The sequence below is a fragment of the Myiozetetes cayanensis genome, unplaced genomic scaffold, assembly GCF_022539395.1.
Source record: "Myiozetetes cayanensis isolate MyiCay16 unplaced genomic scaffold, myiCay2020 scf2-11, whole genome shotgun sequence".
In the NCBI taxonomy this organism is placed as follows: Eukaryota; Metazoa; Chordata; class Aves; order Passeriformes; family Tyrannidae; genus Myiozetetes; species Myiozetetes cayanensis.
In genome coordinates this window covers 52,892,877-52,914,639 of record NW_026087411.1, presented here as the reverse complement: position 1 = coordinate 52,914,639, position 21,763 = coordinate 52,892,877, and the positions used below count along the sequence as shown (strand labels likewise).

Below are 21,763 nucleotides of genomic sequence, written 5' to 3'. Positions count from 1 at the left end.
CTTTTGTGTAGGGCAGTTCAAACCATTGATTTTTTTTTTTCAAGAGTTTAGCAGAAACAACAGCAACAAAAAATGGTTTGGATCAGATCAAATATACATTCTTTCCCTCCTCCTCCTCCCCTCCTGGGATGAAACAAACAAACAAATCATGCAGTTTAGCACCATTGTGTCATTTGCCCCGGAACAAGCCATTTCATTTTGTGCACTGTTTGAAAAGCAGAGACGAGGAATAGCTGGAGTTTCATAAAACTGCCAGAGGACTTGGACTCCAGTCCCAGCTCCAGTGAGTGCCGAGTTATTTATCTGCAACAACAGGGTGTCAGAAGGAGCTATTTCAGGCCCCCCCTTTGCTCCAGAATGTACCCCAGGTTGATATTTGGAGGATTTTTCTGTGGGTGGTGATGAGTCTGTGCAGGTGAAAGAGTGAGCTAAGCTGCGATGGGTGCACAAAGTGAGCCATGGGAGAGTAGAAGTGAGGATAAGGGAGGATGGGGAAAAGATTTTACTTAGAGAGGAAAGAGAAGGGGTCATGAATGAACCAGGTCTCTAGTGTTGCAGCTTCTGCTTTTTTCCTTCAGTCTCTGATGCTATTTTTCCACTGCTCTCCCTGCCTCTCCTGGTCCTTTACTCCATGCCTTCTCACCTTACTCTCTTCCTTTTTTAGCTTCTCAGTCTTTCCTTCTGGATCAGGTGCTTTGATCTGTGAAGTCAAGTTAGTGTGCCATGGTGTAAACTGATTACTTATGCTTTCTAGTGGTGAGCATCTGCATGTGACTTCAAGACCCCGTTGTATGTGACCAGTTCTAATTTTCACAGGGTTTTAAATTAATTTTCTATTTTTAAGTCTATGTGTTGAAATTTTTTTTTTTGCAATTGCTCTGCTAGAGAAGATTCACTGGACTATTCTGCAGGGTAAAGTGTGTGAGAAATGTCCTTTCTCCTGACTTCAGAGTGGAGTGAAACAAACATTCCTTGGGTGCAAATAATTTGTCCTATTTTCCTCAGGAAGAGAGGAAGTGTTTCCCTAAGGAAAACCTTTCTCTGCATAACCAGTAAAGGAGCCCAAGGTGGCTGGCTCAGCTGCAAGTGTCGGCTGTGTGGGTGTCCACCTGTGCCCAGAGGAGCAATGTGCTTTCTCTGATTGGCCTGGCCAGTGGCAGTAGAACTAGCAACAGAGGGTCCAGAAATAAGCAGATTTAATAAAAAAAGCTTCATGGCATGGTGGCTGGGCCCGTGCTGTGCAACTAATTAACTTGCTAACTCCGTGGAAGCACTTCCAAAGACAAACTCCTCTCCTCCGCTCTCGCGCTTCCTGCATTCAGCTTCTCGCACTGCTTTGACCTCTGTCCCCCGTGAGGTCATCATGGCAATGTCACTCATGCCCTGCTGTGTGTACAGAAGGGACATGTCACATCTCATGCCTTTCCTGGCCTGCCACTGTGACCTTCTGCAATAGCTTAGAACATCAGCTTCCCCCCTCTGAAATGGGGCAGCTCCTTTGCAGAAGGGAGACTTCTCCTTTCTTTGGGCTTCCCTGTTACATGCAGTAGTCATCCACCCATAACTGCATCTAAGGACAAGGAGATGAGTGCTTTCCTGAGCCGTGCTTCCTTTTTTTCATGGCAAGCACATCAATCACCAAAGGCATAGATGTGCCTCTACACTGTGAGATTTATCATCTACTCATGCAAAACATAGCTTCCTTTTTTCTAAGTCTTTCTGTTTTCTCCAATCTCAAAAATATCTTGATTTTCAGACTGTGGCTTGAAATGCCTGTCTCTGGCTTTTTGTACGTACTTTGTAATAACCCCACTTGAGAGGTGAAAAAGGAGGCTCTAAAGCCCAATTCCTAGCTTACGACCTGCACATTATTTTAATTTAAACTCACCTCCTGTTACAACAGAGAATCAAGGTGTAAGCGTGTAAAGTGCTTTGGGAGCCCTGTGATAAAAGGCTCTATAAAAACATAAATGTAAGCAGATGGCAGTCACAACCCTCTGGCAGAAGCAAAACACAAGCTCACAGAAGAGGGTGCAAACTCAACCCCTTCCTGGAATTATCTCAGGCAACAATAAATGTAAGCTCTTCCAGAGCTTGTGCATTTCTAATGTTGACCCCTTTATTTCTCACCATGTTGCCTTGGCCTCAGAGACAAACTAAATCATCAGGGTTGCAGCTCCAAGCATGTTCAGACTTAGTGTGCCCGTTTGAAAAGAGGTCCATGGCTGTGGAACGACACCAACAGCAAAACCATGGCTGTGTCTGTATCTCAACCACTTTGATGTCAGTATCCCCAAGCACAAAAAAATATAAAACGAGAAGTCTTTGGATATAGCATCACCAGTCTGTAGTAAAGCTCAGTTAGGGGCATGATGTGCAGAAATGGAAAGAAGTGAAATGTAATGAGAGAGACATGCAGCGACATATGTTTGCTGTGGAAAAGGGAGAGCTGATCTTTTTCTACCCTTGCCTGTTCTTCTAAACACCGTTTTTTTCCAAAGGATGGATTTTCTCTTTATCTAACTTGGCTTTTTTCCCTGCTGTGAAAAATGTTTTGGGTCAGATGATATTTTGCTGGACTTTAGAAAACTGCTAAGAATTAATTAATCTGTAATTAAGTTGATGGGGAAAAGACATACAGAACTGTTAATAGAATTACATCCTCAAAAGGAATAAAAATAAGACAGTTTCCTTTCATTTCTCTGTTTTGCAGTTTGCAGTGTGACAGATTTCTGACCAAGTTCGAGTTTAGACAAAGTGCATGTGGCAAAAGTTGGAAGTGTTGTAATGCTGCCTACTGTGATTTGTATAAACATTTAGGATCCCCTGGAGAGGACTGTAATCCAGGGTTCCCTGCTTACACAGAAATGCTCAGAACAATAAAATATTTGAAACAAAAGAAACATTTTTAATTGGATTTGTGCTGACTATTTTTGAAATACAAAGAAGACACTTTATCCAGTAAGCTGCAGATTTTGTTTGCAGTCACGGGGAATTGGCAGGCCTCAAATTAGCTGCAGGACAACCCTTGCTGTTGTTCTGTGAGCCCAACAAAATGCAGAGATTTGAAGGAAAAATACTAATGATAAGAAAAGGCTATAAAACTCAAGCCACATTCCTCTCTAAGTTTATGCGAGTAAGGCTGAATGGCTCATGTGATTTCCTCATGCATTTCTCAAATGACGAATAATCAAAGGGGAAAGTTGTCAAGTTTGTCTTCCTTCTGACTAGAGATTTGCTATGGGATGGGGCACCTCCTGACATGTGCTCTGCATTACTCACCCAGGGTTGTGCTGCCAAAGAGTGACCTTGGCTTGTCCCCAAGACCTGCCAACCTTTCACTCTGAACCCCTTGTGCCTTTGGGGATGACCTTTCCCCAAAGCACCCTGTTAGCAGGAGAGGGCCATCTCAGGCACTACTCTCAGTTTCATGCTGTGTTGAGTCCCTTTCCTGTTTGTATTGAAGATCAAGAGAAGAAAGACCTGTTGTCTTCATCATCAGCAACGAAGAGAAGAAAATAGCGTTCCAGAGAGTGTATCCAGATTTTCAACATCCCTTGGCTTTGTAGTAGAGGGAGAATATTAGAGGCTTTTAGTAAAGGTATGCAGCCTGTTTTTATTTCCCTTTTCCTTGCATTGTTATATTTTTTTCTTTCTTTGAATTGTTGATCAGTGAGGTCCATCAGAAGTGTTGTCAGATGCAGCACTCCCCTTAACATCGATAGCAGCTGAAGAATCACTAAACTTAGGGTGAGAATAAGCTTTAGAGAACAGAGAGTACCCTGAGGCAACTAAAAGTTCTGTGCCTTGGTTGTTTCTTATATTTATTATTTCCAAGTATTAAAAGAAACTAAAAGAAATGTTAAGATGTATTCCCATAAAAGGAAAAGATATAAGCTCAGGTTCACCCTACCAATCTTTCAGCACTTCTTGGATAACCTAAAATAAGGAATATTGCCACTCAGGCCTGCTTCTGTTCAACTAGTGAAAGAAATGGGTATCTTCATAGGGTGTTTAAAACTGCATAGGATCTGAGAGCCCCTCTGGAGGGGACTGTTGCTTCACTGACTTGAGTGACTACACACCTACCCTAGGTGTCTCACCCAGGTACTTATGGTTAGCCTGTAAGTGAAACTCTGGACAAGACAATTTGTACATGATAAGATCCCATAACTGCTGTTTAAGGAAGGTACACACTAGGTTGGTTCCAGTAACTGTTTGGCAGAGCTGTGAGCACATTAGGTTGGGATTGATGTAGCCTAGTGGGTAGGAGTGATTTTTTGGAGGGATTTGAGTAAGGAGGGCTACTAGACAGTGAGATTTAAGGTGGGACAAGAAGAAACAGGATGGGAAGGAGGACTAAGAGTAAGGGCTTGAAAGTAGGAACAAGAAAGTTAAGCTGAATATACCTAAGTAACACATAAATGCTTATTTTCATATCATCTCTTCAATGAGGACCCCTAAGAAAAGTTCTTTAAAAAGAAGACAGAAGCCTCTCTTGTCCATTGATGATTGTCCCCTCCTTTCCCGAAGGGTGACAGTTAGAAGGAGAAGCTAAGATAAGGAGGAATGCAAGGGGGGATGACTCTGCAAGACAGTTTTGGGAGATGACCCTCATATTTCTTAACATTAGACATCTACATCTGTAGATGTGGCTGAGCTAGTTGTCCTGAGCTGCTTTTTCAGGCGAAGGAGAGCATTGGCTGCCTTTAGAGTGCAGTTCATCTGAGTTGTTTAAATGTGTGATGAATCCGACTTTGCCAGTTTCTCGCTATTGAGTAAAAAGGAGTTAATGGAAGTTAACTCAAATGCAAAGTCTATGGTTTTATAAGATACTATCAAATGATCTGTAAACTTGCATTCATATCCAAACAGCATACAAAGTTGCCAAATATGTGTTCTTTCTTGATAAATCTTACTGTTGAATGACCCAAACAGGACTTTTAGGTGGTCAAGAAGACTTACAAGACTGATATATTTAAGAAAAAGCTAAATTAGATATTTTTTGTAAATTACATTTCTTTATTAGTCATCACTTCCCTTTTTATTCTGAGAAATGTCCCTCTTCCGACATGTTCGTTTTATTTGGCAGAAGTGCTGATAAGCCCAGATGTTGCAGATTCTTTTTCAGTTCATTGCCTTAGGGAACTTCAGTTGCACCTGAGAGAAAATATAAGCCAATCTGGAAGAAAAAGAAAAGAGATATATCATAGCCTTGCTAGAGGAAAAGGAAAAGCAGGTTAATTTATATGCTCTGGATGATCTCAAATTGTTTCCTTAAAGATGAATTAAAAGCCTTTTTATTCACAAAGAGCTGAGTTCAGAGCCTTGTACATCTCCTATTAGAGCTGAAAACATCACTGATAAAGAGTTGAATTTTCCAGCTCCCTTCAGGGTCTACTATTGCAATGGAAAACAGAGCACTAAATGTAGCAATTGGCAAGTAAGTAGAAGTGATAATATGCTTTGATACTGAGGAGCAATATCCTTGGCTGATATAAGTAGGCGTCATCTAATTTCAGAAGAGCTATGCTTTTTTAGCCCAACTGAAGATGAGGCACCTAGATTTTAAGCTGTGGACTGTTGTAATTTTAAATCTGGAAATACAATGTGTTATCTACCATGTCTTTCACACTTTTGAAGCTTTGAGACAGATATTCTGGCTGTTCTAATCTGCTAAGGATAAAGCCTAAGAAAACACTGACCTTTTTTTTCATTCTTTGGGATATATTTCTTTGCTTACGTTCTCTATTATGTCAACAGAGGTTGGCAAGGTTAATGACATACAGACCTTTCCCCTCCTGAACAGCAGTTCATCTCTAGTTCACAGTGCTACATACTGAAAGTCATTCCACCTAATAAAAAAAAAAAAAAAAAAAAAGGTATCATCCAATTCATGACAGGTAAGAATTCACAAGCCTACAACCACTGAGACAGAACTTTCCATGTCACTAAGCAGAGTGAGCCAGCATGGAGGCTGAATGATGTGCCAAAGTACTTCTCTGTGACACCCCTGGAAAGCTCAGCTGACTTTTCTGTTCAGGGCTGGAAGACACCAAGATTTCCAGGCTATTGTCTTTCACTGGAATAACATTCAGTCAAAGATAGCTTGCTTCTTCCAGTAAAAGTACTTCCATAGAAATAAAGGAAGGAGTGGTATCCTTTGGAAACCAGTCTGGTATCACTTCTGACAGATAACAGCGATTGTGATGAAGAGTAAACACCTCATCACAGGGTGATGCGAAGCACACTGATGCTCACTGGAAGCAACACCACAGAACCGCAGCTGAAGGCTGAATCACTGCTGTATCTAATTAGGCACATCAGTTAAGATTCACAAACCTCCAACTGTCTGAGAAGGGCTGAGATTGCTAATACCAATTGTCCTCACGGCTCAGAAGAGGTGATGATTGATAAGATTAAAGAAATAGCATTTTGTGTTAGAGTGGTGAGTAGCTTTCTGGTTGCTTGTTGGGGAGAAGATGAGGCAGGCAGTTAAGTGATATGGCATCATTTTCTGATTTGGCCCTCTGAATAATGTCAAGGTAAAGAAATAATTTGCTTGTACTTAATGTGTTGGTGAATAACAGCAGCCCCTTGATTTTCTAATGCAGTGTCATTTGAATTGTATATGTTATTGAATCAGACAAAATATGTATTTATGCATTAGGTTTCTTCAAAATTCCTAGTACATTTTTTAACAAGATGCAGGAAAAATAAACTGAAATGCCGATCTTTTTATTCCTAGGTTGTTTGTGACAGAGTGTCAGCAATGTCCTGTGCCGAACATGATTCATGTAAGGCACAGACAGCGGATACTGAGTTTGAAAGGGGGCTAATCAACAATCTTTGGAATAAAAAAGCATCTTAACTCATAAATGTTGATGCGTGAATGAATGTAATTCTCTGTGCACCGAGTTACTGTTTAGGGGACACTTGTACTGTAGCAACCACACTGAATCAGTTCAGTGCCATTCACAAGCAAATTAAGTTGTAAAAATCTCACCATATGTGTATGTGTGTGTCTAGATATCTGTAGAGAAATTATTTATTTATTTTCTATTTTGCTTAAATTTTTCTTCTTCCAGTCTACTCAGCTCATCCCTGGAGTCACTCTACTGAAGTTAACAATGGGGTATCAAGGACGTATTTTGCTCTTCTACTAAATTTTTAGGATAAAACTTTCTGGGACAAGACCACACACAGCTGCAGGAGAGCTGTCTGATCCAGACAGGGGACTGATGGGGTGTGGAGGAAGGTCTGCTTCTCTGGCCTGGTGGACAGCATGAATCCAAGCTGAGTAATATGCAATAGAGAAAGGCAACAATGCAGAAATGTTAAAGAAGGTAGATATCCTGGCCCCTAGACTTTTAGGGGAAATCTGATGAAGGATTGTGGGAGACGCCCAGGGATGGTGTGCCTTTAAAAGTGACAAAGAGCAGGTGAAAGACATGAATGGTGCACAGGATGTCAGAGTACTGTGGCAGCTCATCTCTGATGGCCAATTGGACAAGGAATCTTTGTGCTCCGCCTTTCAGGCAGAGAGTAGTTGAAGAGGAGGGATAAGGGGACACTGAAGAAGGAGTCTGATTAAATTACTCCCACTGTGAAGACAGTGCTGTGGCTCTGTAATCTAGGCAGTGTCGAGTACTGCATATAACCTCGGTTTTGTGCAAATGAACACAAAAATGCAGTGTCCTCTTGAAAATTAAGGTGTAGCTCCATGTTGTCAATCCTTCATCAGTGGATCCAATATACCCTGTCCCACTTTCCTCTGCCCCCACACAAGGATCTTCTGCTTCCACTGCTGTGCCTATTCCACGCTGATGTGTCAAGGACTGGTGAAAATGAGAAGATTAAGTAAAAAAAAGTATCACAGGAAGTCAATAGAAAAACAGGTTGATAAAAAGAAAAAAGTGCTTCTTTAGAACCAGATAATTTTGTAGCTCTTTGGTAGTTGAGCTGGTGCAAAGGAAAGGGAGGTGGCAGGGATGAGCGAAGGTGGTGGGGTTGGGTCTGAAAATTTCGTGGCCAACACTACTGTCAAGGGATTGGAAACATCATAATCCACTCTTAATAGGCATGGGATTCATCTAATGTTGCTAAAAAGCAGGTGTGCATATGGTCACTGGTCACGTCTTGAGAGGGAGAGCCCTACTCAGTTCAATAAATCAGCTCCCTGCTGTTGAGCTGCTTTTTCTCTCCTCCATGAGGGAGTCCAGATGCCTAGCTGATCCAAGTGCCTAAGTCTTAGAGTGCTACAGTGAGTTCAGATGAGTGCTACCCATATCCTTTAAATAGTTCATGTATTGTTCAAGTTTACAAGTAAATCCATTAACTACTTTGATTATAAACAGATTCTGTAAGCACCTAAAGTTGGACCTATTTTAATGATGGAATAAACCTCTTGTCTGTAGGTTACATTGTTAAGGAAATATGATCATCTTCCATTTTGTGTCATTATTTGCTGAATATAGTTTCTTGCCAACACTGAAAAATCATGTTCTGCTGGAGGAAATTCCTTAAAGGCTTGCCATCTCTCAACATCACTTCCCTCCTCTATTGTTTCTAGAAGGAATAAAACTCCAGAGTGCTTTAAGCAAAAACTACCACTGCTTCTCTTTGTCATTTGAACGTGGCTTAACCTCTTCTCTAAGGACAGCTTGCCTTCACTCTCCATGGGGGTATAAAATGAAGACATGATATTGGAAAGCTGGAAGACCTTGTTCAAAGAGTAATTTTATCTAATATGGCACCATAATTGCTACAGTGACTTTGTAATAATTTTATGTTTACTGGCTATAATAACAATATGAAATGAACGTGCTACATGGTATACTGCATACAGTAAACCCGAGGCAGAACTAAGGTTGTTTAGATACCCATTTGAATATAATTTGAAACTATTTCTTGGCTTTAGAATACTTGGTTTGGAGATAATTAAACAACCATGTAAAAGGCACTGTAAAAGATAAATATGTATTTAGTCATACAGCTATCTCGCTAGAGTTTTGGTCTGGCAGTTGTTACAGCAGTATATAACTAACTCAGCATTATGGTATGTAATACATTATTATTACCTGGCCATTGATCAGATGAACTGTTTGCTTCTTCTCCAAGCCAGGTGAAGCTGATCTCGGTTTCCAAGCTAGATCAATGCTGTAAGTCCCCAGCTGACCAGAAGAGCTTTGTTTTATTCATCATAATTACAATAACACTGTCTGTTCTTAACTAGGGGTTTCTGCTTTTCTTTATATCCTGTTTATAAACTAGATTAATTTCACTGCCATTTTCTTACCTGGAACAACTGCAGATGCCTTTATTGAACCCTTAGTTGCTGTCTAACTCTTTTAATAACCCAGCTGCATGGTTTGTAATCTCCTGCAGGGAGGGAACAGAGGTGTGTATTTAAAATAAGTCTGTATCATTTGTGTGCCACTGTGTGAGACATTTTGGAAGGATTTGGTGTCTAGAAAGCACAGATCATCTGCCTTTTGATGAGCAGGCTTGTCAAAGTGTCCTAAAGTAAATGTTTAAATCTCACATATTAGCTTTGAAAAGATAAATTAATCTGTCTGAGATTACTGACTATTAATTAAATCCTGTGATTCTTTTTTTTTTTTTTCCCTTACATTGTGCAGAATAAAAGGGAGAAACTAATCAGTTTCTGTGTGCCCTTTTTTAAAGTTTGAAACTTCTGGATTTTGTTCCTTTCTCACCCTACCATCACTATAATCTGCAGTTTGTGGTTTTCCCCCTTTTTCTTTCCCATTAGTCGCTCTATTAAATATGTTAATTGTAGTGTCCCAGATTACTGGGAGCTCCTTAAATCAAAGCCATGAGACTTGGTAGCAAGGCGCTTAGCTATGAGCTTTGCTGGTGATAACTGCATCATATGAGTATTCATACAGAACTGATTGAGCCCCTGAGGCCAGATGCTAGAGCTGTTTTGTGCTGCTCTGGCACTAGAAAGCAAACTTCAACAGAGTTTACAGGTCTGCTTCAAGCCTATTTCCAAGTGAGGAAATCCTGCCGTAGTGGCTTTGATGCTGGTCTATCTCTTGTAAAACACAGCACTCCCTGGAAGGAGGGAAATGAGGCTGAAAGATGTAGCCCAAATGATCTGGCCAGGAGGGTCAATCCCATTCATTGCACACTGAGTTGAGGGGAGTCGGATGGTTTTGGTGGCCAGTATTGTATTTACAGTTACAGACTTGGAGAGGCCTGTAATAATAACACCAATAATTAACAATGAAGAAATTATTATTATTATTACTACTAGACAGTCAGAATTGACATTTCCTGGCGCTCAGTATTGTACGAACATATTGCATCTGGAGAAACTTGCACTGGCAGCTTTAAAATTTCCCTCGTTGTGCATCTCTGATCCTGCTTTTGGCTTTTCCCGAGGTACATTTGCTGAGATGGGCTGGTACATGCTACGTCTTAAAGCAAGTACAAAAGAACTTTATTTGTACTGCCTGTCTTTTCAAACTGGAAGAATTCAGTATCTTTCTCACTGCTTTTGCCATATGCAGTTGGGCTTTCTCCTTCCCCTCTGTAATTCTTCTGGGGACACTGCATAATAAAAGTCTCAACTTAATCAAGAAAAATTCAACATGTGGCATGGCGAGAGAGAGCGTTGGGATTTAAAAGCGTAAAGCAAACAAACAAGCAGACCCTTGTGATGTCAGACTAATAACACATTTGCTGCTGTGCTCTCCGGCTTGCTGGTGTGTGTACTGTTTCCCTGTACAACATTGTTCTGGGCTTTGTTTCTTTCGGCTGCTCAGCCCGAGAGGGTTCCCTGCTGCCGGGGGCTGCTGGGACACCAGCAGGTGTCTGAATAATTGGAATAAAAATTCTTTTAGAAAGAAGAAGCTCATGGAAAAGAAAACCCTGTTCTTAAATTAAAAAAAAAAAAAAAAATTCCAGGGCTAATAGCAGTTTCAAATCTTCCTTTCTCTTACTTAGAGATAAAATTAAGTCAGACATGAAGAAGCAATTGTTCCAGATTGGAGCAGGCTCAGCAAAGCATGTGATGAGGGAGCCATTCCTTGGGAACCTATTGGAAGTGGAGCCTCTTCATGGAGTAGGGACCAGTGGTTGACTCTTGGGCTGCCGCCACTAGACAAGGCTGTGTGTGCTATGTCACACATGGCAATGCTGCCAGGTGAAAAGCCAGTGTGGGACTACCCACCATCCCTGCCCTCATTGCAGACACAGTTGTAGTGGGTTTTAAATCCCCATTTCCCACACTGTTTTCGAGAGCAAAGACTGACTGCTACAGCAGAAGCTGACTGCTTAGGCACAGATGGATGTGGGTGTCTTTTTCTGCTTGGGCACCCAGTAACATCAAGTAGTCCAAAAGGATGTGCTGTGGGCCAACCTAGATACTGGAGCCAGGTGCCCCAGCTGGTGGGGATCCCTCTCCACAGAGGCAGTGATCATCTCTGACACCTCCTCCTCTTGGTCCAGGCTGCCTTGCTTTGTGGCAACTGCTTGCCTTCACTGATGGATGCTCCTGGCCAAGCAGAGGGAGGGAGACTCCTTCCACTTGGCATATAATAGCTGTGGAGCTGTATGTGGTGTGGGGGATGTCTGTGCTCCAAGTTGTCTTAGCTGCTCCCTTGAAGGCTTTGGGAAGGGTGAGAGAAGAGGGCTGAGCTCACAGGTGTGAATGTGGGCTGGAACAGCTGAGAAGTAGCTACTTGTAGGGACTTTTGGTGCTGGACCTGGAGGAAAGACCTGTGCCATTTTAAGGCATCCCTGTGCATTAGGTTGCAGGTTGGATGGGAGTGTGCAGCTGTTGAGGGGGGAGAGACTCACTGCTGGAAATGGATGTTTGTGCTTTGGCCCTGAGAAGGGGCAGCCTGTCCCCTGCAGTGCCAAGCAATGTACAGGTGTGATGAGAGAACCCAGACCAGGCCTGGGAGGTGTTCTGGGACTGGTGATGGGAGTGGGCTTTAGTGCTATTACCCCAAGTGCTTCACAGAGGAGTAAGGACTGCACCCAGCCTGTATGCAAGGTTCCCTGGGTGCTGGCTCTCTGCACTTCAAAGCTGGGGACAAATGCATTCTCTCTTGAATGAGATTTCTCCTTCAGGGTCATCCCAGAGTCCTGCATAGTGTGCGAAATACCAGAAATCCCACCCCCATTACAAGAAATATAGCAGGATGAGCAGTGGTTAAAAGAAAATCCATGTGGAAGGACATCAAGAAGGCTGGGTCCTTGCATTTGCAAGGGGACAGAGAGAAAAGGGCTTAGTGGTTGAGTGTGTAAGAGCCCCATAGTTTCTGAGATCATTTTGGCATTCAGCATGTTTATGAATAATGAAATAAACTGGTGTGACATGAGGGAATAAGCTGTAAAGTGTCACAAAGCATCAGAAACAAAATCCATCCAAAATGCTTCTTTTCTTCCTGAGGAAAACCTAAAACAACTTTTCTGATTACCTGACAGTCCATTTAATCCCCAGGAAACATTCCTTTGTTACAGTTTCAAGAAGAATTACTTGAAATAATCCTTTGTACAATGCACTTCATTCTATTTTAGTTTTAAATCATGTCCCTTTTTTGATTTTTTTTTTGAAGGAAAAAAGCAAAAAGGCTCCTAATCAACGCCTATGGAAGAGCTGAGGGCAAATCTGAGGCTTTCTGGTACAAGGATTGCCTTTGTGAGGAGACCTGTGCTAAAGAGACCAAGATTGCAAGGGCTGAACAAGAAATAATAACAAAAAAAAAAAAAATCCCTGAAGCCCAAATTGTTGCAATTGCACAGTGCCATTGCTGTGTCCCTGGGATGAGGAATGGTCTTTGGCTGGTCTGCGTCACGCTTGGGTGCCTTCAGCAGGGCTTTGTGCTGCCAGTGACCCAGATTCAGGAGGAGACCTGGGGTCTCCAGCACAGAGATCTTCAAGGGTTTTGAGTGACACATGGTCAAGGAGGAGAACTGGGCTTGTTTGTGGCTGCAGCCATCTGCCTGCCCTCCAGCAAAGGTCACTTTCCAGGAAAGAGCCAGCTCTCCTGTTGGAAAAACCTAGTGGTGTGATGAAGGAGGAAAGCAAAAGGTAACATTCTCATAAATAGCACATATTTTTCTCCTTGCATTCTGGATACCATGAGGTAGTAATTCTAACAATAAGAATGGTATAATCTGGAGGATATTCAAGTCTGTGAGTTGGACATTTGAATGCTCTCAGCTTGTCTTCTCTTTCCCATTGACTTCTGAGATTAATTTTCTCTTCTCTAGAATTGACATAAATCTGATTTGCTTCACCAAAATGTGTAAAAAGTTACTCTATCCTTATTCCCAGACATCTGTGGGCAACTTGTACATGTACAACCTGAAGGATGCTTTCAGGTGCAGTGTCTTAGTTTAGGTCAGGGGATATGTTTAGGGGAAGGGGGATGGGTCACAGAGCCTTCCTCCAGGGTGGGCTCAGAAGGTGATGGCATTTTCCCCCTTACCATATCTCTTCTGTGTGCTAGTGTCTGTGGTCAAAGTCTGGTTTTCCTCACGTTATCTCTGACTCTGCTTTTGACTGAGCCATGAAACTCATTGCCACAAGGTAGCGTGGAAACCAAGTGTTGAGTAATACTTCTGGAAGAGCCAGTCCTGTTTCCTGGATGACAGCTTTCTGAATGACATCATTGACTGGAACAAAAAAATACCTCCCCCAAATTGATGAACACCTTCAGCCTCCAAGGAAGGGAATCACTGATCCAGTAGAGCTGGATCAGGAACCTGAGCCTAGCCTGAAGTGGTTTTGCAGTGATTCCTGGTGGGGTTTCTCCCACTGGGGTCTGCAGCACTAGGTCATAGGCACATCTGAGAGAAGATATTGAAGTATGTGTGAGAAGCTGGGGAAGGCTGCTGAAAAATATTCACTCCCACTATGGTTCAGCACAGATTGTATCGGAGGGAAGAATTAATAACTACTGCCTAGGCCACAGGTTATTCCCTCTTTCTTCATTCTCATTATTTTTCTACCTTTGCTTTCAGAAAATTCATTCCTTTTTTTTCCTCCTAGAAAAAGCTCCTTTTGATCTATAAATAGCTCCTCAATTCAAAGCAATGGGGCAACCTTAAAAATATATTATGGATACGTCACTAGTGACTCTGTTGCTAAGGTTGTGTTGAGGTTGGAACTTAAAGCAGGACTAATGTTCCTTCTTTCACACTCCTGTGATTAGATAACAGTGGTTGGATTTGGCATAAGAAGACTTCAGAGGATGATTACCCTTGCTGTGTATTACTCAAGGGAAACCTTGAACCTCCACCCTTCCTCTTAGGTCTGCTTATACACCATCATGTCTGTGTGGGGTATTATTTGCTCACTTTTGGGCAAGCAGAGGGGTTTGTTCAAGAGCTTCCTCTTCCCCAGAATGACAGTCTTTTGCTGTTGAGGAACCTCTTGGCCATGTTCATTGCTTCCCCCCGCCAGCATTCCCCATCACCAGCTGTGCCAGCTGGGACTGGGGCCCAGTGGAGGCAAGAAGAAAGGTGGCAGTGGGCTGGGGAAGGACAGGGGGAGGGTGGGAGCTGCAGGGTGGTGAGTGGGATTCAGAGATACTCACAGGACCAGAGCATTCAAAGAGGAAGGGAGGGAGAAGGAGACAGCTTTGTGAGGGTTGATGCCTTCCTTCCTGATACTGGGAGATGGTGGGGGCACAGAGACAGGATGCAGAAGGAGGATGCAGGACTCTGCAAAAATCCAAAGTGATCTTGTGAGCTGCAAACTTTCTGAAATGCCTTCTTTTTTTTTTTTTTTTCTTTTTTTAAAAAAAAGGGCTCCTGAGAGGGGAATAGCAGTAAGCACAATCTCGTTCTTTAAACAAATATCTTTAGAAATAATATCCTATTTGGTTCAAACAGAGCAGGAAAAGAACAACTGAAAATGCAGTTAATGTGGAATTCACTAAATGTTCATGTGAAGTTGCCAGCACATTATTCTTGTATCTTTAACCAGGGAGGACTTCACTTGCAGAAATGGCTCTTGACAAAGTTAAGTGGACCCATATATTGTTTGGAAAATTGCCCTTATTTTGTGCGCTTCTTGTTCCAGTAATGGAACCCATGAGCAGAGGATAATTGCAGCAGTCTCATCTGTCAAATAATATTAGAAGTCAACAGCTATAATCTCAGCCACTTGCTTTACACAGCTTTTCTCTGTATTTTCTGTTCAAATTGTCAGTTGTTACATGTAAGTGTCCCCATTCCCTGTGGCTGATAAAAGTAAAAAGATTTAAGTAAATCAGGAGGAGTGCAGAGACAGGGCTTGGGCAATGGCTCTCAGTGCTAGCACAGTAAATCATATGACAACAGCACACTGGATATGAAAAATTACAGCCTGAGTGTAGTGTTACTTGTTACTATTATTGACAGAGCAGCGTGGCATTGAATGGTTTGGCTTTGCAGGGATTCGGGGAAGCTACTGATTGGTTTTAGCTTGTGTGGGTTTGTGCTTTATGAGCTTGGCTTTTAGTTTCGGGAGATGAATGAGTCCCTTAAAGCAGAACTCAGCTGAAACCATCTTTTCATCTGTGGGTCAAATCAAAAGCATTATAAAATTAATTTGTTGGAATAAGCATTCAGCTGTGACACTGTAACTCAGGGCACAGTTTACCCCAAGCTCCCTTCACCTCATTATCCTTATTCTCCTTTCTCCCCCCCACCATTGTTAGGGAAAGAAATATAGTTATGATATAGACTGATATAGACTCCCCACATCACCACCTCCTGGTGAGACTCTACCTTTGCTTCTGCCTGGAATGAAGGAGGAGGAACCTATCTCCCTCTTTGTGTCTTTACTGCTCACAAAAGGGCACAATCACTGTTTGTTGTGGTTTTGTGAGCATTTTAAAGCTCTACTAGGAGCTGGATTGAGATTGCCGATGCATTTTTTATTGCCATTGAATGATTCTCAATTGGTCAAAGCTGGATCATGAATACTTGAAGCCAAATTCACACTCCTGGCTGGAGTGAAGCTACTCTGTTTGTCATTACTACCCCTCAGTGCAGCAGACAGGGTGATTGCTTCCACAAATAGCTCAAGCCATGTTAGGCAGCCTCTAACAGTAACTCCTCTGGGTTTTACTTAGTGGCATAGGTTACACGCACTGCTACTGAAATACTATGAGAGATGTTTTCAAAGGGAGATTTGAGGGCTATTGGGATATAGATATATAGATTTCTTCATATAGATACATCTTCCACCCTCAGACAGCCTTGTGTGCATTTATTTTACTGCATGATGGACTACCAGCCTCCAAAACGGCTGGGGCCGTTGTACTCTGCATTCACACCTTCCCATGTTTCACAATAGCTTCCAGTGCTGACAAGCCCTCGGTGGTCAGAGTTTTCTCTTATGTTACTTTCATATTGATTGCATCCTGAGGCTATCAGAAATCCTTGATGTAAAGCCATATGATAAGTCCCATGTAAAACCCTGGACACAAAGCTGAGGTGTATCATTGCTTGTGGTGTGTGATTGAGTCATTGCTGCTCGGGTGCTCCAATAATGTCAGCCGCCTCCTTCTGCTGAATTTTATCCCTCAGAGCTAGTGATAGGATGATCGCATCCACCATCTCATCTTCCTCTGGTACTTATTCCAGAAGGTCTGTAGCAAGCTTTTTGGTTTTCTTCAGTGCAATATTTGTAGGTATGTGGCAATACAGGTCATGATTAATGGGTTCTGCAGTCTCCTTTTTTTTAATGTCAGAATAATAAAATATCTGGCTCGTCAGATTGTTTATCCTGATTGTTCAGCTAAATGCATTTAGCACCAGAGGTAGAGTTAGCATATACGCATATGAATACCATTCTGGCAATTATTGTCAGAAGTGACAACTGATTGCAGGTACTGGAATGATGCAACTTGTTCAAACTTAATGTTATCTATTATGAACTCTACTTCGTGATGATAATAGCTGGAAGGCATTGATTTTGTTTTCTGTTACTTATCTCAAGCCCATACATTTTGCTTGCATTATTGACTTTTCTGATCATTTCATGCATCATCTCTTCAGAAGATGTGTAAATCAATGTTGACTGTGCAATGTATGTTGTTTATTAAGCTGCCATGTAGGTTTACACCTTGAAGAAAATCATCAAATGCATGTCTTGAATAATTGTTGAGCAGGCCTGGCAAGAGAGGGCAGCCTTGGAGCATGCTGGCTCTGATGTGGAAGAGTTCAGTTAATTATTTATCTGGGCCACAGTATTTGCATGCCTATATGAATTTTTTATGAAGTTAATTAGCTTTTCAAGATGTTGAATTGGTTCAGCGCTGCAATGATTGCAGCCCAACACACTGGGCGAGTGCCTCGGAGAGAGATGGTTGAGTCACAGACAGGAAAACAGGCGGTGGGGAATGTAAATGGGTGGGGGTGCCTTTGAACACTTTCAACAGGTGGCCCTTAACACCATGAAACCTATTGTGTTTGTGGTCAACAATTTTAACATGTAATGCAGGAAGGGACTTAGATTGCACCTATTTCTCAGGCAACAGATTTAGATATGTAAGCTTAAATAAAACTCCACCCACATAAAACCCAAGAGGGTGGAATGAAGACTGACTGGGGAAATTAAAATCCATCCCAAGAGACGGCCCAGGCTGCACAGCTGCTGCACAGGCTATTCTCTCAGAACTGCTCATCCAGACCATGGATGGAAAAAACCAGTCATCGCCCCTCTGCACCAGCTGGGGCCACTGCAAAGTCCTAAAAACAGGCTGTGTGTGTCAGGACTCAAGGCTGGGAATTCAGCTGTACAGCTGCACTGGGAAGTAGATCCCAGTCAAACATAAGGAGGCAAACCCAGGGCCAGGAACCAGCAAGGACTGAGATTGCAGAGGCTGGTGCTATTGTGTGGCATTTGATGGCTATTTCTTTTAGTGCTCAGTGCAAGGCAGGGTGGACTGGTGCAAACTTAGACCTGCCCTGGGTTTTTTGTTGCTTGAGTTGGGACCAGAGGTTGCACCATGGTAGAGTGCAATCCCTATGCTGCAGGTCTTCTGTCTACCACCATTGCCAGGCTTTGTGCCAGTCTTTAAGCAGGAATACAGGCACCTAAAGCATCCTTTTCCTTCATACACCTTGAAAATGGAGCCTGGTTGATAAAGAGCAAGATATGGAGCATATATGATATATGATATGGAGCACCTCATCCAAGAGGTAAGCTCCCTCCCAAAAGACTTTGATCTGCTCACAGTTCTCCACTGTTCCCATTCCCAAGTGTTTGGTGGTGAATGCACCAGATTTAGAAATGTTTGCATTCTTTTCCTAAGGGTCCATTTCTGTTGAAACATTGCAGTGTCATCCACAGCAATGAAGTGTGTACTGTGAAAAAAATAATAATAGTATAACACAAGACTGATAGATTGTAAACTAACAGTCTCTGTATAAAAGATGTACCCATGATCTTTTCGCACATATGGTGGTTTATTCAGAGAACAAATATTTTAGCATTTGGACAGAGCTTCAACTTTGAATATCATCTCAAATCCAGCTAAAGAGAAAAGAATGTCAAATAGGCCATATAAATTCCACTGAACTAATGTTTTCATAATCTATATTGAAAAAATCTGAGAATAGAAGTTTTTTTTTTTAAAGTGGCTGAGGGTTAGTTACTGAGCTCATTTGGAGAAATGAAATTTTCACAGGTCTAGAAATGACAAAATATAATTGATATTCATGAAGATTAAATGAGATTTGGATCCAAGCATGGTTCATATTTAAAAGTTGAATAATAATTTGGCCTCCATATCATTAACAATAAGTTTCACCCCTCACTGATTTTATGTTGGTTACAATCAAACAAAATGGGAAAGAAAGAGCCTCATTGGAAACTGGGTGTATAGACTAGAAGGAGAATGGCAGAAGAATGAGAGACACTGAAATCCATGTGGAAGAACTCAGTTGGGGTACTGTGCTCCATCTAAGCTGCACAATCCTTTCTAGATGCTTGCCTTAGGTACTTCATCTGTGCTTTTGAAAAAACATTTGTGTTCTTTGTGTACTTACTTGGGTTCTTCAACCAGGGGGTGGTTGGGCACTGAACAGGCTCCCCAGGGCAGTGGTTACAGCACCAAGCCTGACAGAGTTCAAGAAGTGTTTGGATGATACTCTCAGGCACATGGTGTGACTCTTGGGGAGGGTCCTGTGCAGGGCTAAGAGTTGAACTCCATGATCCTTGTGGATCCTTCCAACTCAACATATTCTGTGATTCTGCAATTCTGAGCATCATTGTTCCTTATTTTTCCCTTCGAATGAACTCCTTAGAAATCTGAAGGAAAACTGAAGAAAAGCCCTCACCAGGTGACACACAGAGTGGAGTATCTCTGTGCCTGCCAGCTGATGAAGGCCTTCATACAGTATCTGCTTCTAACGCAGTTTCCTGCCTCTCATACTTCCTTATCTAAAGATGGAGCTTTATTTATCCATAGAGGTTCTTAGATAGAGAAAGGTATTTGATTTTAAGTTTTTCTCACCGATTATCCATTTTTTCTTATGCTGCAGACTTAATAGCACATTGGAATCCCTGCGTGACAAAACATCCTCCTCAAAATACTTGCTGGACTGTGTATTATTTAAATCAGTATGTGAATTTACATATATGCATACACAGAGTAATTTGGTAGTTCTTGGGAGGTGCTGGACATCCAAGACCCTTCATGTGCCCTTCTCTCCACTGCAAAGTTTCCAGGGGATCTGTGGATGGTGAAGGTAATATTTGATCCTCTGTGATTTCTGTCTGTAAGTGCTTGGAATCCTGACTTAAGGACTCAGGAAAAGTTAGCTGAAATATCTTTCATTTTAAAGGGAAAAAAAATGTCAGAAATTACTACCAGTCAAGCTCCTTAACCACGCTTATTTTGTTCATTTCTCATTTTGTTCATTTTGTTCATTTTGTTCAAGCTCTTTCAGTGAAATTCTGACCAGCAGTCAGTGAGAGTTGGCACTGAAATTAATACAACCAGGATTTAACCATCTATGTCATCCTCATTTTGCAATATCTCACAGGCCGTGTATCATATCTGTCAGGTCTGTGTTGATGTCTCAGATATCTAAGACTTCGAGCAGCATATAAATCCTAGTGAGGGCGTCTATCTCTTTTCTGTCCTGCAACAATGTAAAAATTTCTAAGTAAAAGAAATTATTGATTATATCTGGTTACTAGAGACAAAGGACAATGTCCTTAATATCCTTCAAATAAGTAGGACACGAGTCGAACTAGTTTTTTTTTCTGCAAGTTCATCTATTCATGTTCTTTCAGTTAAACAGATATATTTTAAGAAATGGTATCCTGGTTACAAACCCCTATCTCCCAAAAGGTAGAAGACCTCGAACTTTCTTCCACCTTCTCTATTTCTTTCTCAAATGCAATCCCAAATGGGAAGGAGGGCATTTGAGAATGCTCATCTGCTCAACTTACTAGTTCTCATAACTGGATGATATTTTTGCCAAACACACACAGCTTAAAGTAACAGGGCTTTCATTGTTTTCAGTCCTACTGTGAATGTTTTAGTAGTCCTTTCACCAAAGGCAATGTAGGTAGTGGGTTAGTGCTTCTGGTTTTTAAGACATACAGGCAGGCAGGTATATTGAGGATTCAGGCTGAGGCAACTATGCTCCTTACAGTCTGGAGTTTGCCTTTGAATGGATGGTATGTAGGGTTAGGTCCATGAAGGCAGAAACTAGGATGGCACACGGGGATCAGCCTGACCTGTGAGCTGAGCTATCAGGTTATTTGCCAGTATTCATTATTTTCTGTTCAAATTTCTGTTTATTTGCATTTTAGAACCTTGTTATTGGTCTGGGAAGTTGAAGATACTTTGCATTTTATTAGCTTGTATGAAGTCTGCTCTGAAAACCATGAAAATTCCAAGCTACCCATACCATAGCATACTGGCATGTTGAAATTGGGCTGGGTAGTTGTGAATGACCATGTTCCCATTTCCACATGGGAGAAAATCTTCTGGTCTGGGAGTCAAAGTCATATTATACACAGATCATTGCAAAGTAATAGAGATTTTAACACTGCTTCCTATCAGGATGCACACTCTCTACTTATCAGAAAAAAGCAGGAATTTGGTATTTGACAGGTCAGAAAAATGTGCGACCATGCACAAGGAAAATAATTTCCCTTGATTATGTCTTTTATGGCTGCTCAATCTGTGAGTTTATACTGCCTATCTATATTCAGATATAGATTTGATAAATTTGTATTTTTCTTTTTCTTTTCTTTCTTTTTTTTTTTTTTTTTTTTTGGTCATGCTATCTATATTGGTATTGCATAGTGTTGCTCTGGCTTATTTATTTGTTAGATGAACTGTCATAAATAGGTAATACTTTTACAGTTATAAGCTGCAAAACATTTTGACCTTCCATACATCTTTAGTGACATACATGCAGAAGTGACTGACGTTGTGGTACTGTGAAGGGCACTGGACAAGCCTGAACATCAGAGCAACCTTACCTGCTCCAGAGGAGAAGACCTCCTGGATTCTTCCTGTCCTGGGAGGAGGAGACAGATCAAACCAAAGCAGACAGGACTGAGAGCAGGAGAGAAATAAATCAGACAAAGCAGCAACACAAGGAAGAAGGGATTTTGTTTCCAGTGTTTACTTTCTGACTGGAACTAAACCTGTTTTGACTTCCTGTCAAAACGTTTTCTGATCTGCAGATGGATCTTTTGAGGGATAAAGTTGCTGGCATTTCTGCTGGGCGATCACATTCATCTGAAGTGGAAGTAGGCAGG

General features: G+C 41.7%; 1 protein-coding gene and 2 long non-coding RNA genes across 4 annotated transcripts in view; 1 reads left to right on the top strand and 2 right to left on the bottom strand.

Annotated features, from left to right (window-relative positions):
- ZDHHC14 (zinc finger DHHC-type palmitoyltransferase 14) overlaps positions 1-4,810 on the bottom strand; it is a 645,017-nt gene extending 640,207 nt beyond the window's left edge. Inside the window, exon 1 of the mRNA XM_050316226.1 lies at positions 4,805-4,810. The gene's annotated coding sequence lies outside the window, so the exon portion shown is untranslated. The remainder of the gene's footprint in view (positions 1-4,804) is intronic.
- Positions 1-21,763, top strand: part of LOC126640436 (uncharacterized) — a 102,610-nt gene that overhangs the window by 64,563 nt on the left and 16,284 nt on the right. The gene's annotated exons all lie outside the window — the stretch shown is intronic.
- Positions 5,105-21,718, bottom strand: LOC126640438 (uncharacterized). The gene is made up of 3 exons (XR_007629041.1): positions 21,482-21,718; positions 14,580-14,706; positions 5,105-5,182 (listed from the first exon to the last, which is right to left on the bottom strand). It is a non-coding gene; the product is annotated as an uncharacterized LOC126640438 (long non-coding RNA).